The sequence below is a fragment of the Ornithodoros turicata genome, chromosome 5 (genome assembly GCF_037126465.1).
Source record: "Ornithodoros turicata isolate Travis chromosome 5, ASM3712646v1, whole genome shotgun sequence".
NCBI classification, from domain to species: domain Eukaryota; kingdom Metazoa; phylum Arthropoda; class Arachnida; order Ixodida; family Argasidae; genus Ornithodoros; species Ornithodoros turicata.
Window position 1 is genome coordinate 23,269,809 of NC_088205.1, and position 12,131 is coordinate 23,281,939.

General features: G+C 46.2%; 1 protein-coding gene across 10 annotated transcripts in view; it reads left to right on the plus strand.

Annotated features, from left to right (window-relative positions):
* The window catches only part of LOC135394227 (nuclear receptor coactivator 2-like), a 501,016-nt gene that overhangs the window by 423,669 nt on the left and 65,216 nt on the right, over nucleotides 1-12,131 (plus strand). The gene's annotated exons all lie outside the window — the stretch shown is intronic.

A 12,131-nucleotide genomic window follows, 5' to 3' on the forward strand; every position in this document is an offset into this window, starting at 1 on the left:
ATGGGCCGTAGAAACTGTAATATACTTCGAACAAGGATGAAGGTCGACCTCCCAGGTTACAAGTCGTAAAAAAAAAAAAAAAGAAGTACAAGACTGAAAGAGTCTTTACGCACAACAAAGGTAAGTTTAGCACCACTAGCGGAATGGCGGAGTGGATACTTTTATCCCGCTCGTTGGTGGTGATAACCAAGGTCGTGCTGAAGACTGGGAGGTGGTGGGTTCGGTTCCTACCACCGGCTGTGCTGTTTGAGGTTTTCCTGGGTTTTCCAGCGTACGTTTCAGACTGATGTCGGCACAGTTCCCCCTGCAGTCAGCCCAGGACGCGTACTAACCCCCCCCTCCCATACTAATCCCCACTTCATCCTGCTTTCCTCTCTCCATCTGTCCACGTCTGTACGCCGCTCATAGCCGCAGTTGCTTCGCGGCGCTAACACAGAATAAAAAAAAAAACTTTACCTCCCTAACAAATTCGTTCGAGAACATGGAGAAAATGACGCCCAAACAACACAGCAAGCGGCATAAACACTGGGCAAGCACAAGAAAATGAAAATATTGATAATAATATAATAACAAAAATAAATAAAAACAAGATTGCGGCGTTCGCCACGCATTGTGGCCAGACTGGTGGATTGTTCTGCCAGCGACCAGTATATACGACGATAGTGGACGGTTTATTGAAATGTGAAAAACCTTTAGTGTTGGGAGAGCGCTGTCACGGAGTGAAACACAGAATAATTAACAGCCTGAACAGTCTTGTGAACAGCCTGTGAACTCCAGTCGTGCGATCTCATTCTTCAGTGCACCCACTCTCACCCTCAACCATTAACCTCATGCTTTCCTTTTAAAGTCATCTTCTGTGATCCATCTCATAATTCTTTCACCGTTTGTTAGTCATCTTTTTTTTTCATCTTCGTCTTTAATCTACCTCATCCTTCTTTCATCCTTTGTTAGTTTATCATTTATTTCCTAATTCCTTTTCTTTTTATTTATTTCTGATTTTTTTTTTTACGGAATAGCAAGCCGACGTCCCGTTTGGCTGGGCTGACCTTTCCCCCGTTTTTTTTTTCCTTTTCGTCTAATAAATATATCCCCCCTCCCCAGAATAATTATTATGTCTTAGGAAACACAGTGCACAGCCATTTGCACAACATACACGCTTACGTGGTGCAAGCTTTACAATGTCGGGCTATATTCGAAACGGGTCCGTTAGATTAAAAGCGCTAAAACCCCAGTGCCGGGGAGCTCAAATAACAGACACATTGCACTGAGGGTTTTAGCGCTTTTAATCATGATCCACCGAACCGCTCAATTTTGAACCCTCTTTGGTCCGTTCGGTCGTCAAATTCACTCACGATGGCCATCATGGCCATCATTCACCGTCACATTCTGGTGAATGGTGTGATGTTGACTGATGACCTGCGTTTTGATACGATGTTGAAGTTGATGATGAATGATGGCGTCGAAGGTCACTTTGGAGCTGGTTTTGAATTTCCTGTTCAGTGACGGGGTATGGATGTTGATAGGTCGTGATGTTGACCTGATGTGATGGGCTGTAAGTAAGGCTTACCATGATATGATGTTGAATGAGTTTCTGGAAACTTGCCGACTTACGTCTCAAACGCTTTGAAGCAAATGTCGGATAAGTTCTCATGAAGTCTGCCCGAGGTGCACATTGCCAGCATACCACCATGTGGCAGGCAGATCGTTTGATAAACACATATCGAGAGAGAGGGAGAAAAGTATCGATATTTTTTAGAGCGAACAGACGTACATTTACAACGGCGCAGTGGGTACACATCGTGCACACGAGTCGCACATAACATCCCTTCGATCCACGAGTCATGTACTTTCGTTCTTACGAGTGTCTTAATGAGGGAAGATCTTAAAATAGGACTTCTCCAAACGCAATTTCCTGACACCGCTCGCTATATTACGGATCCTTCTTCATACGCCCGCATGTTGTTCCACAGATGCTGCTCTCTGCACCGCTTGTGGGTTCTGAGCACGTCAAGTGACGTCACACTCGGGACCTTGGCTAAGGCACGTGGCTCTGCCGATGGCTTTCTAACCGATATTGCTGTCTCTGTACCTGGATTGTCCTTTACCCTTTCGTTCTGTTATGTTATTTCCAAGGTGTCTGCGCTTTCTTTTCCCACTTCTATTTGTAAACAAGAGGGCGCATCTGCGCATGCGCATAGAGCAGACGTCGCAGGCGGGCAAAAGAAGTAGGAAACCTGACGGTGTGAACGGTGTATTTGGCCTTTCTATACCGCGTAGCACATCCAATAGCTATGCCACATTGCGGCATGCCTTTAGTAACGACCGAAAATACCCAGTGACTCGATGACCAGGCGATTTTTGGACTACCAAACACGATAGTAGCGCCGCCGCGCCGCTACGACGTCACGCAGTGATGTGAATCCATACTGATCCCAAGGTCGGATGTTCGGTCCCAGCCGAAGACGCCGGCAACCTGGTGCCATATAGGGTACAAGTTTTCCGCGAGGGACGTAAAATACGGTGTGCCATCTGCTGAGCTTTCGGCGCGCGTTGAATCCACGGACCGACCTTTGTGGCATCGCTCATGATCGTGTATAGTTTTTTTTTTTTTAGTTCACCCTGAAGTTGGCCCAGGACGGGTACTATCCTCCCCTGTGCCCCACTTCTTACCTGCTGTCTTTTCTCAGTCTGTCCACATCTGTATGCCGCTCATAGCCACAGTTGCTTCGCTGCGCTAACACGGAATTTAAAAAAATATCGAGAAAAAATTACCGCCTCGGCAGCCATATACAATCAACTTTTTTTACGGATTGCATTTTTCACAAACGAGCCTTTTTATTTTATAGAATTTTATACGACTAATCTGAAAACTTTATATTGCTGTCGTAACCCTTGTGCGCTTCCATCTGAGATCAAAGACTCCATCCATACAAAGCTGTAATAAAAGAAAGGAGACCGGTCAGAAGTTCGGCAATAACACAGCTACGACGAATAGCTGCGCTTAATCAAAATCATACACGTTTCCGGCCACTATCAACCAATCTTGTATAGTAACAGCAGTAGTGATTACTTTCTCCTTCACGGATCAATCAGAGATCCCATCCTCTTTCCCTTGGACGATTCTGCAGTAAAGAAGTCTAAGAATCATATCTCTATACAGTTTTCATGATTGCAAAAAAAAAAAAAAGAAATATCATTTCAGATCTGTGCCGTCGTGTCACTACTTTTCTGCGTGCCATAATTTCACTTGTTGCGTCATTGTCTCCCCGCGCAGTTAATAATATAGTTCCATTGCAAGGTAACTTACGCGTCCGTGGCCATTAGCTCACGTGATAGCAGACCGGTGGAAAAGATGAGATGGTGTTGGTCTCCCACGATGCGCCTGGCCTAATGGTGCTCCAGTGATCGCTTGAGCACGGTTAATGTGTCTGTCGGAGTAGCGCGATCCTGTCACGCTTCTCTTGGCAAAAGAAGAGGATGTCCCACGGTACCTTTTATGCACCGCCGGTCTTTCCTTCTTGCGACGGAACTCGACGCCGCGTTGCTGGGGAGTGCAGTATGCGGTTGTAGATGTCTCTGTTGGTACTTGCATAAGTGTATGCCTATGGATGTTGTCGAACCAATTCGATGTTCCGTATACGTGTACCACTACATGCATCCTTTCCTGCAGGAGGGCATTTTACTGCGACCTACCAGTGATAATGGTCCCTCGATCCATTGATATAATGAATGGATTCAAGATACATCGGTAAAGGACCCTTCCCCTCCAGGCAGTGGCGTAGGCAGAGGGGGAGGGGTTCGGAGCTTCATCCCCCCCCCGCCCCCGAAATCGTACTTTGATAGTGCATTTGGTTAGAGGGAAAGCGAGGGTGCAATTAATCCTCTTCCCCACGCAAAGTTCCCGTAGAACCCCTCCCGAAGTACTTTTCTGCGGCTACGCTACTGCCTCTGGGGGGCATTTAGTGAACTACCATAAGGATAATTCGTGGAGAAAAAAAAATGCCCACACCCGAGGATACTTTTACGCGAAGGACGACATGTCGTTGCATCTTGTTCCATAAATCCAACTTCGGCGGAGTTTGAACCCGCAACCTTGAGATCAGTAGGCGGGAACCGTTATGAGCTGATCCGCTAAGGCCGGGTTATTGATTACTTCATTAAGGATAAGTGACGCTCCACCTCGACGGTTCGTTAGGAGGACATCAACGCGCACGGGAAGTGATTGGACCGCTTTCTCCCGAAACTGCAAGACTGCCTGCATGCATGGAGCGATTGAGATGTGATTGTGTGGAAAACATACACTTTCAAAAAAAGAATGAACAATATTCATAACAGCTTAATATACAACATCATAACGCTTCGCTGATGGTCGTTTTTTTTTCCCGACAAATTCTTGTCATCCTTTAGCTACTACACTACAGAACTTCATCAGCACCGTTGCACAAAATGATACAAGTATCGCTCCTGTTTCGTGGACAGCGCGGAGCGTACGCCCTTCCATGAAACTTTTTAGAGTTGCTAAGGTATCACAAAAGGGCGTACGCCCTTGGCTTTCAATAAATTACGGGCGAGGACGATGTCATATGGGATGGTGGTCCGCTATATAGGAGCGTGTTTATGTGGCGAGGTTGTGCTTTAAGAGTGTGGTGCCGAAGATACACATAATGATGGTGGACGGCTACCTCTCAATGTAATCATCATGCATGTGTTCGTCTATTTCATGGTGAAACACTTGTGGGACCTTACCCGTAGTAAGCTCCCGGAGCACAAGCCAGATACGCCAGCATATATCCCATCTCGCGTCTTTCACAGGGTGTTCCGTTACACGTCGGTTCCACCGGTACTATGTATCTTTCATATGCTTATATGCGTGCCGCTGGGAAAGCCCCTTCGTTCAAGGCTTTTACTTCCTACCACGCTCCTCTCGTACATACAAACGCATCAATTTACATCTCTTCAACGTCCACGCCTTTCTCACTGTGTGTGCTCCGCGGGCTCTCTGCCAAAGACGAGAAACACATGACGGTTCTAGTGGCTCCCTTGTGCATGCTTACGTAACAGTTTTGCAATTTATCTCTATTCAAAGTCGCTGGCTCGATGTTGCATGCCGGACCCGGTTGTTCGCCGCCTTTGTGCTTCCAGAAGCGCATGCGCATCATTCTTTTCTGCTCAACTGACTGCAGAAATGGTTTTGAAAATTGAGCTTTATGAAAAGCGTGGGCGATGGAAAAATTTCTGTGAGTAAGGGAAGCTCGTGACAACGATTGGCACTTTTCTATATTATATATATTTTCTATATATATATCTAATATTATTCTGTCGTTGGTCCGTCTCTGGGAGACTGGGAGGTACCCAAGTTCGAATCCCGGTGACGGCTGTGCTGTCTGGGGTTTTCCTGGGTTTTTCTGAGACACCTTCAGACATATGTCGGCACAGTTCCCTTAGAAGTCGGCCCAGGACGCACATTCCCACAGGGCGTCATTCGTGACGTAGCCCATCTCTGTGTGGCCGACAGCGGAGAGGCCTTTCACCACCACCACCACCACCACCACCACCACCACCTACCACTGTCGTTGGATTGAACTCATTAAACTGGATTAAACTGTTGTGACATAGATGATGTTTATTGCATCACGCACGCGTCGTGCCTTACGCAAAATTGTTGAGGGAAACAGACAAAAAGAAAGATAAAGATTACTAGAAGCTAGAGCCCTGCACGGGCACGAGCCCCCGACCCGGCCCGCGGGCCGAGCCGGGCTTGTTATTGGCTGTGTGCTCCGGGCCGGGCCGAGCCCGGGCCGACAAAATACGCTAGCACCGCGGGCCGGGCCGGGCCCGGGCCGACAAATACGTTTCCGAGAGTCAGGCCCGGCCGGGCCACGCAGCTAATTCCACACAATGGAGATGCATTAGTTCATATCATCATGCGCTTGCGTCATTCCTGTGCATATTTTGCAAAGACAAGCAAGGGATACTGCATTAGGCATATCATTTGACCCTCTAGAACATTCTGAAAGCCACTTTACATTGCTCCTCACTCCTCACGTATTTCACAAGCATTTGGCAAAGCTTGGTGAGAGGGGTATGGACTGGGAGAAGGAGTTTGTCGACAGCATCCTCTACCTCCGCAAAATCTTGACAGTGTAACGATAACGCCCATGCCTGCGTACGTTCTGGATTTAATTTGGTCTGGTGTGGTTATGATGTTAAACCGCCATCACTTGTATGTTTGTCTTCTCTCCTTATAAATTTACTGATAAATTTGTTTGATAATTGCCAGAAACGCGTACGTCGCGGCTGGAAATACTATGCCTGGATCTACTCGCCGGGTCACCGGGCCGGGTCGGGCCAGGCCGGGCCGGGCTCTATTTGCTTAGATTCCGGGCCGGGCCGGGCTCTAGTCACTGGGTCACCGGGCCGGGCCGGGTCGGGCCGCATAAAAATATGAAGGTCCGGGCCCGGGTCGGGCCGGGCCATTTTTCGATGCGCCCGGGCCGGGTCGGGCCCGGAAAAGTCGGCCCGTGCAGGGATACTAGAAGCAGCGAGATACCAAAGCTAGTTTAACAAACGTGGACTTAGGTTAAAATCAGCAAAGCCGAACGCAAACTAGTACGAGCACATGAGCGTGGACAACGCAGCACTCGCCGTGGTGTCTGACACGTACGTTTCCTATAGGCGACGTATGAACAGGCACGAATCACCGCACCTGTTGGGCATTTTCCTCCGTCTTCTTTCTCCTTTGTTGTCGAGGGGCCTCATTGGGTACTTATCTAGTTAATTACCCTCAGGGCGTTTAACCAGAGTTGTCACGTCTGCAGCCAACGCCAATTAAGAGTTATTATTACCAAAACCAACTTGCCCGCATTGACGCAGTCAATCAGTATCTAATTACGCCTTCACCTGCCAGCCAGGGGGTGCTTTTTGTAACGAGTCTCCCTTCTTTCCAATCGAGTGCACATGATCGCTTACGTGGTTTGCATCCACGAAGTGCAGTATGGGCCCCGATGTGCATAAAGCGCAGTGCCTCTCCGGTTTTTCGTCTCTCTCATAGCGTGATCCACTGTTTTATATACACGCCACGATCCAGCCTTATCTGACATATCTGAGAAAGAAAAAAAAAAAAAAAGAACCACAACAAGAAACAAGAGATACAGAGAGCGAGATGTTTCTCAGGAAGACGTCCCTGCCTGATAAGATAAAATCGAGTGCAGTCTTTCATCTATCTGCTTTCGTGCTCGTCACTGTCGTCGGGGCCGGTGCAGATCTGCTTAACGTTCCAAACAAATCAGGCGGCAGGGCGCGTCTTATCTCCTGTGGACGGTGTGTTTGTTAGGACGTTCTAATGACAGTAATGTGAATACTTTGGTGTCAGATCTCTTCGCCATATGGCGTGTATCTCGGACAACAGAATCTCTCTTTCTGTCTTACGTTCATTTCAGTTGTCTCCTTATCATGTCTTTTTTTTCTTTCTTCTTCTTCTTCTATTCGCACTCCGTCGCAAAAGCGCTTGATAGTACTGGTACTGCATCCACCGGAGTATAACGCCCACCCCCAACATAAGCGGGAGGAGGGGGTGACGTAGGGGGACAGCAGCGGGATATGAAAAATGTTTAAAGCTATAACGCGCATCGAATGGTAAAGCGCTGTTTAGCACACAGCCATAAACATTCTATCCCCCGCAGTTTGTACCCACAGTAATCAAAACGCGTTCGTAGACTATGAGTACTTTTGCTACTTTTACTTTTTAGTACTTTTTACTACATCTATCACGAATGCAACGTTTACTCGAAGTCATCAGACTTCAATCCAACAGAGTCGCGGTGTTGAACTGTCTCACGTTCCTCCTCAACTGCTCCACCAATCTCGAACGAGTCCAAGGTTGCTGACACCTAGACGGAGTCCTCCATATACTTCCTGGGCCCCTTTCGCTACATCGGCGTGCGATGCCTCCCTTCGTGTACTGGTGCCAGACATGTTCAAGATACTACAAAAATGTATTTCACATGCGATACTAAATACATTTTACATAGAAACGGGGGCAAGGTGCAACAGGGAGAGAATCTCTGAAAGTGCACCTGGCCTTTTCCAGCAGGCCAGTCCAGCAAGAGTACCATTAAATGACATACGAGAAACTAATTCCTTCAATGTTTTAATACGTACAGTGATTTGTTTATGTCTGTTGACTGGCGGCACCAACAGAACTAAGACGGACTTGGTGGTAGCCAAGGTCGTGCTGAAGGTTGGGAGGTGGTGGGTTCGAATCCTACCACCGGCTGTGCTGCCTGAGGTTTTCCCCGGGGTTTTCCGAAGACTTTTCAGACGAATGTCGGCACAGTTCCCCCTGAAGTCGGCCCAGGATGCCATACTAACCCCCCTGTCCCCCACTCTTTCCTTCTCTCCATCTGTCCACGTCTGTACGCCGCTCATAGCCACAGTTGCTTCGCGGCGCTAACACACAGACACACACAACAAGACAGACACAACTTAGCCGCACTTGCAACCTGTTTATTACACTAAAATACAAAAGCTCAATTCCTTCTAGCTGTTATATCCCCACGCCTATACACAAAAACTGTGCTAAGTCTATATTTGTATATGTTTCAAACAAATGGCTTCATGAATTGATGAAATTGGTAATTAGACTGGGGGTAGATTGTGTTCCGTAATTAGTGCGGCTAGACGGAGGCTTTACTGGATTCACCATACGAAAACTGTAGTGTTTAGTACTGGTACTCAAGGAGTAGTATGAGCCTGAGTACGCCTCTGTATATGCGTATACACCTAGCTTGAAACGTAAATACTTCTTGAATGTACAGAACGTTTAATTCACGAAACGTTTCGCGGGACAAGGTATATATTGTAATATAATTTGTAGAAGTTACGCAGCTCTAGACTAACGAGCAGTACAAGGTGTCGGGTACATTACGAAATAATAAAGTTGGCAACCATATAGGCAACAAACTTTTAACTCGGTTAACTGACACAGTATTGAGATGTATTTATTCCAGGATAGATTCTGTTGAAACAAGACGCCTCGAAACTTAATAGGATACACTACAAATAAAGTAATTAAAGTAGAGTATTAAATACTCCAAAAAGTATTCAAGATACTTTTGGATCACGTTCAAGATACGTACGTTAGATAAGATAGAAGTTGTACAAGATATCTTCTTACGAAACGGCTCTTCCAAGAAAAACTCCGATGTATAAAACGCACTGCCTCTTCGGAACAGTTTTTATAGTGAATAACAGAGTTCGAGGTAACTCGTTACTGTAACTAAGTTCCTGTTTTTGGTAACTTGTAACTTAACTCGGTACTTTTACGCCGTAATAACTTGCAGAGGAACTCGTTTCTTTTCCACGTAACTTTGCGAAAGTAACTTAAGCTAAGTTCCAAGTTACTTTTATTTCGCTTTTCACTCACTTCCACATATTTTCTTACTTTCTTTCCGGTCCTTTCATGGCATTTTATGCCATAAAACGTGATATTCAATGAATGACGTTCAGGAATTAAGAACCGCTGCCAATGAAATGAGGCTGAACCATTGGAGTAATCACAGGGAGCAAGATGCAAAGCGTTCGAATTGTTGGACATAAATGAAAACGATCTAAGCGTGTTGCACTCCTCCGCAGGCAACTCAAGGTCTAACTTATGGATGCACCTGTGTAGTGCTATTTTGTGTCCGAATTAACTTGGAAGTAACTCGTGCTCTTTTTAAGTAACTCCGTAACTGCGAGTTACATTTCAGGCGGAAGAAGTTCGTTATTAACTTAGTTACATTTTTCACGCGGTAACTTGACTTGTAACGAGTTCTTTTTGACGGGTAACTTCTCGATCTATGGTGAATAACACATGTTATATACCTGAAAATACGGTAGTACAATACTGTCGTGTGCAAAGTGCTTTTTTCGCTCACAGTGTGACCGTTCCTGAAAGCGTTCTTCACGACTGATTCACAAGACCGCTAAAAATATTTTATCACGAAGAATTATGAGAAGTGGCTGTGATTTTCGTGTTTCAAGGTAGCGATTTCTTGTACGTTTTTGCACTGACGTTTGCTTACGATCAAGCTTCGATAATTTGCACCCCGTACCATGATATATCATTCATTTAGCAACGAATAAATTTGACTCCTTACTAAGGCGTGTCAGCAGAGTAGGATCCAAGGTGCATTCCGAGAAAACAGGACGATTAAACTAACGCGATTTCTTGCATGCGTTTTTACCTCTGGGACTGTCACGCAACAAAGCCCCCACAAAATCGATACTTGTTTCCCAGAAACTTTCCTCAAACTTGTTTTCAAAAACATTCCCGCCTTTGTACAGATCATATCAGTCAAAGGGTATTTTTGCACGCAATTGACACTCTCCATGCAGCTTCTGTAGGGGGCGCTACTGGCATTCCCCTAGCGGTGGAATTTCGTGCAAATGCGGGGAACGTAGCAGGCACCGCCGTACACGGTTACGTTAGATGCTTCTAACTGAATTAAATTCCACGACAGTTTCGCTCAAAGGTGTGTGCCAACCCGCAGGGCCGGTGCCAGGGGTGTGCGGGGCCTGAGGCAAAGGCACATCGCGGGGCCTATTTCACACCAGCAGTAATGAAAAGATAAGAAATTATAAGATTTTCGCAGTGGGAGATTTTAGCAGTACGGGAAATGGCAGCAGGGGGGAGAGAAGGGTGCGAAATCCTCGGTATAGCTTGCAGGGTTGGTTGATTTTTCTTAAAAGTGGAACTTTTTCTCATCACATGATGGAATGGTACATAACACATTCTTCTCTCATTTCTGTTTTAGTCGACAAATCGCGCATGCGATTAAGTGCATACTTCATATTTAAAAAAAAGCCATCCCTGGTTGAGGGCTTCGTGCGCGGGGCCTAAGGCGGTCGCCTTACTCGTCCCCTCCCCTATCGCCGCCCTGCCAACTCGGCATACACGGAGTTTCTTCCTGTCCGTAAAAAAACACCGCAGAAATGGCAGACGCCAACCGTTCATCAACGATGTCTGGTGCGGCTAAAAATCGTGTCAGCAATTTTCAGCTCTCAGATTTGTTCCATTAAATTACTACCAATTAAAAACAACCCTTTCCTACGCATCGCCGATAGGTTATTCTGCCATTTTCTTGACCTGTCGGGGAATCCACGACGGTTTGAAATTATTTCGAGAAGCCATATTTACTAGAAGTGTAAAGACAAGTGCATGTTTTGCCTTGAAAATAAAAATAAATACTGTGACAAAATCTCTACTGCTACGAAACTACGGAAACCCGCGTTTATTTATTTATTTATTCGCGATGTGTCGACAAAGAAATGATCCAAATGAAATTCTCTCTGCGAATTTTAGTTCCGAAAGTCCCTTTATATTCATTTTATACTCTCATTACAAAACCCCGTATTTCATCTTGAGTGATCCTGTACTAATGAGACGTACTGTACTTCGACAAAGATTGCACAAAAACGAAGAAATACACCCAGAACAGAATTATTACTAAAGCGCCTTGAAAAGTGGAAACAACAGGTTGCGCACTATTTTGGGGACAACACTTCGTATCTCCAACGTCTGGTCTCATCGCTGGCTATCGTTTTCTTTCGAATTTACTTCCGCGTAAAGACTCCCCGCAGCTCTACTGAAAGCAACACCGTCATCGTCCACCGAGGAGCTTCAACGTTCACGAAACCTTTACGTAACTTTCGTGGCTGCTTCTTCCTTCCTCGTCATGACATTCAACTTTCCTCCTTCGGTTGCACTTAACCTCGTTCCACTGTATTTCCTTCTCGCTAGCGGACGTCGTCTTCCAACTGAGCATGCGCCGACCGCTTGTTACGTCATTTCCTCATGGCCCGCTCGCACCGGAGTTTCGCTACCACGTGACGCCCTGACGTAACGGCCTACGTTGAGTTGCGCAGGGGGAGTACCCTCCTACATAACACTGCGTGACTGAAAAATTCTGAAGTGGAACCCGTTATGCGGGGAATAAGGTGGAGGTTGCCGTGAGTGTGTCGTGGGCTTCTTGCCCTGCTTCTGTTGGATCCTGACATTGACCTTGTCACTTAGTGAATTAGGGGACGAACATATAGTCATCACACAAAAATATGTTTGATATCAGCATTTCGGGAAGTCTAGCAAACAG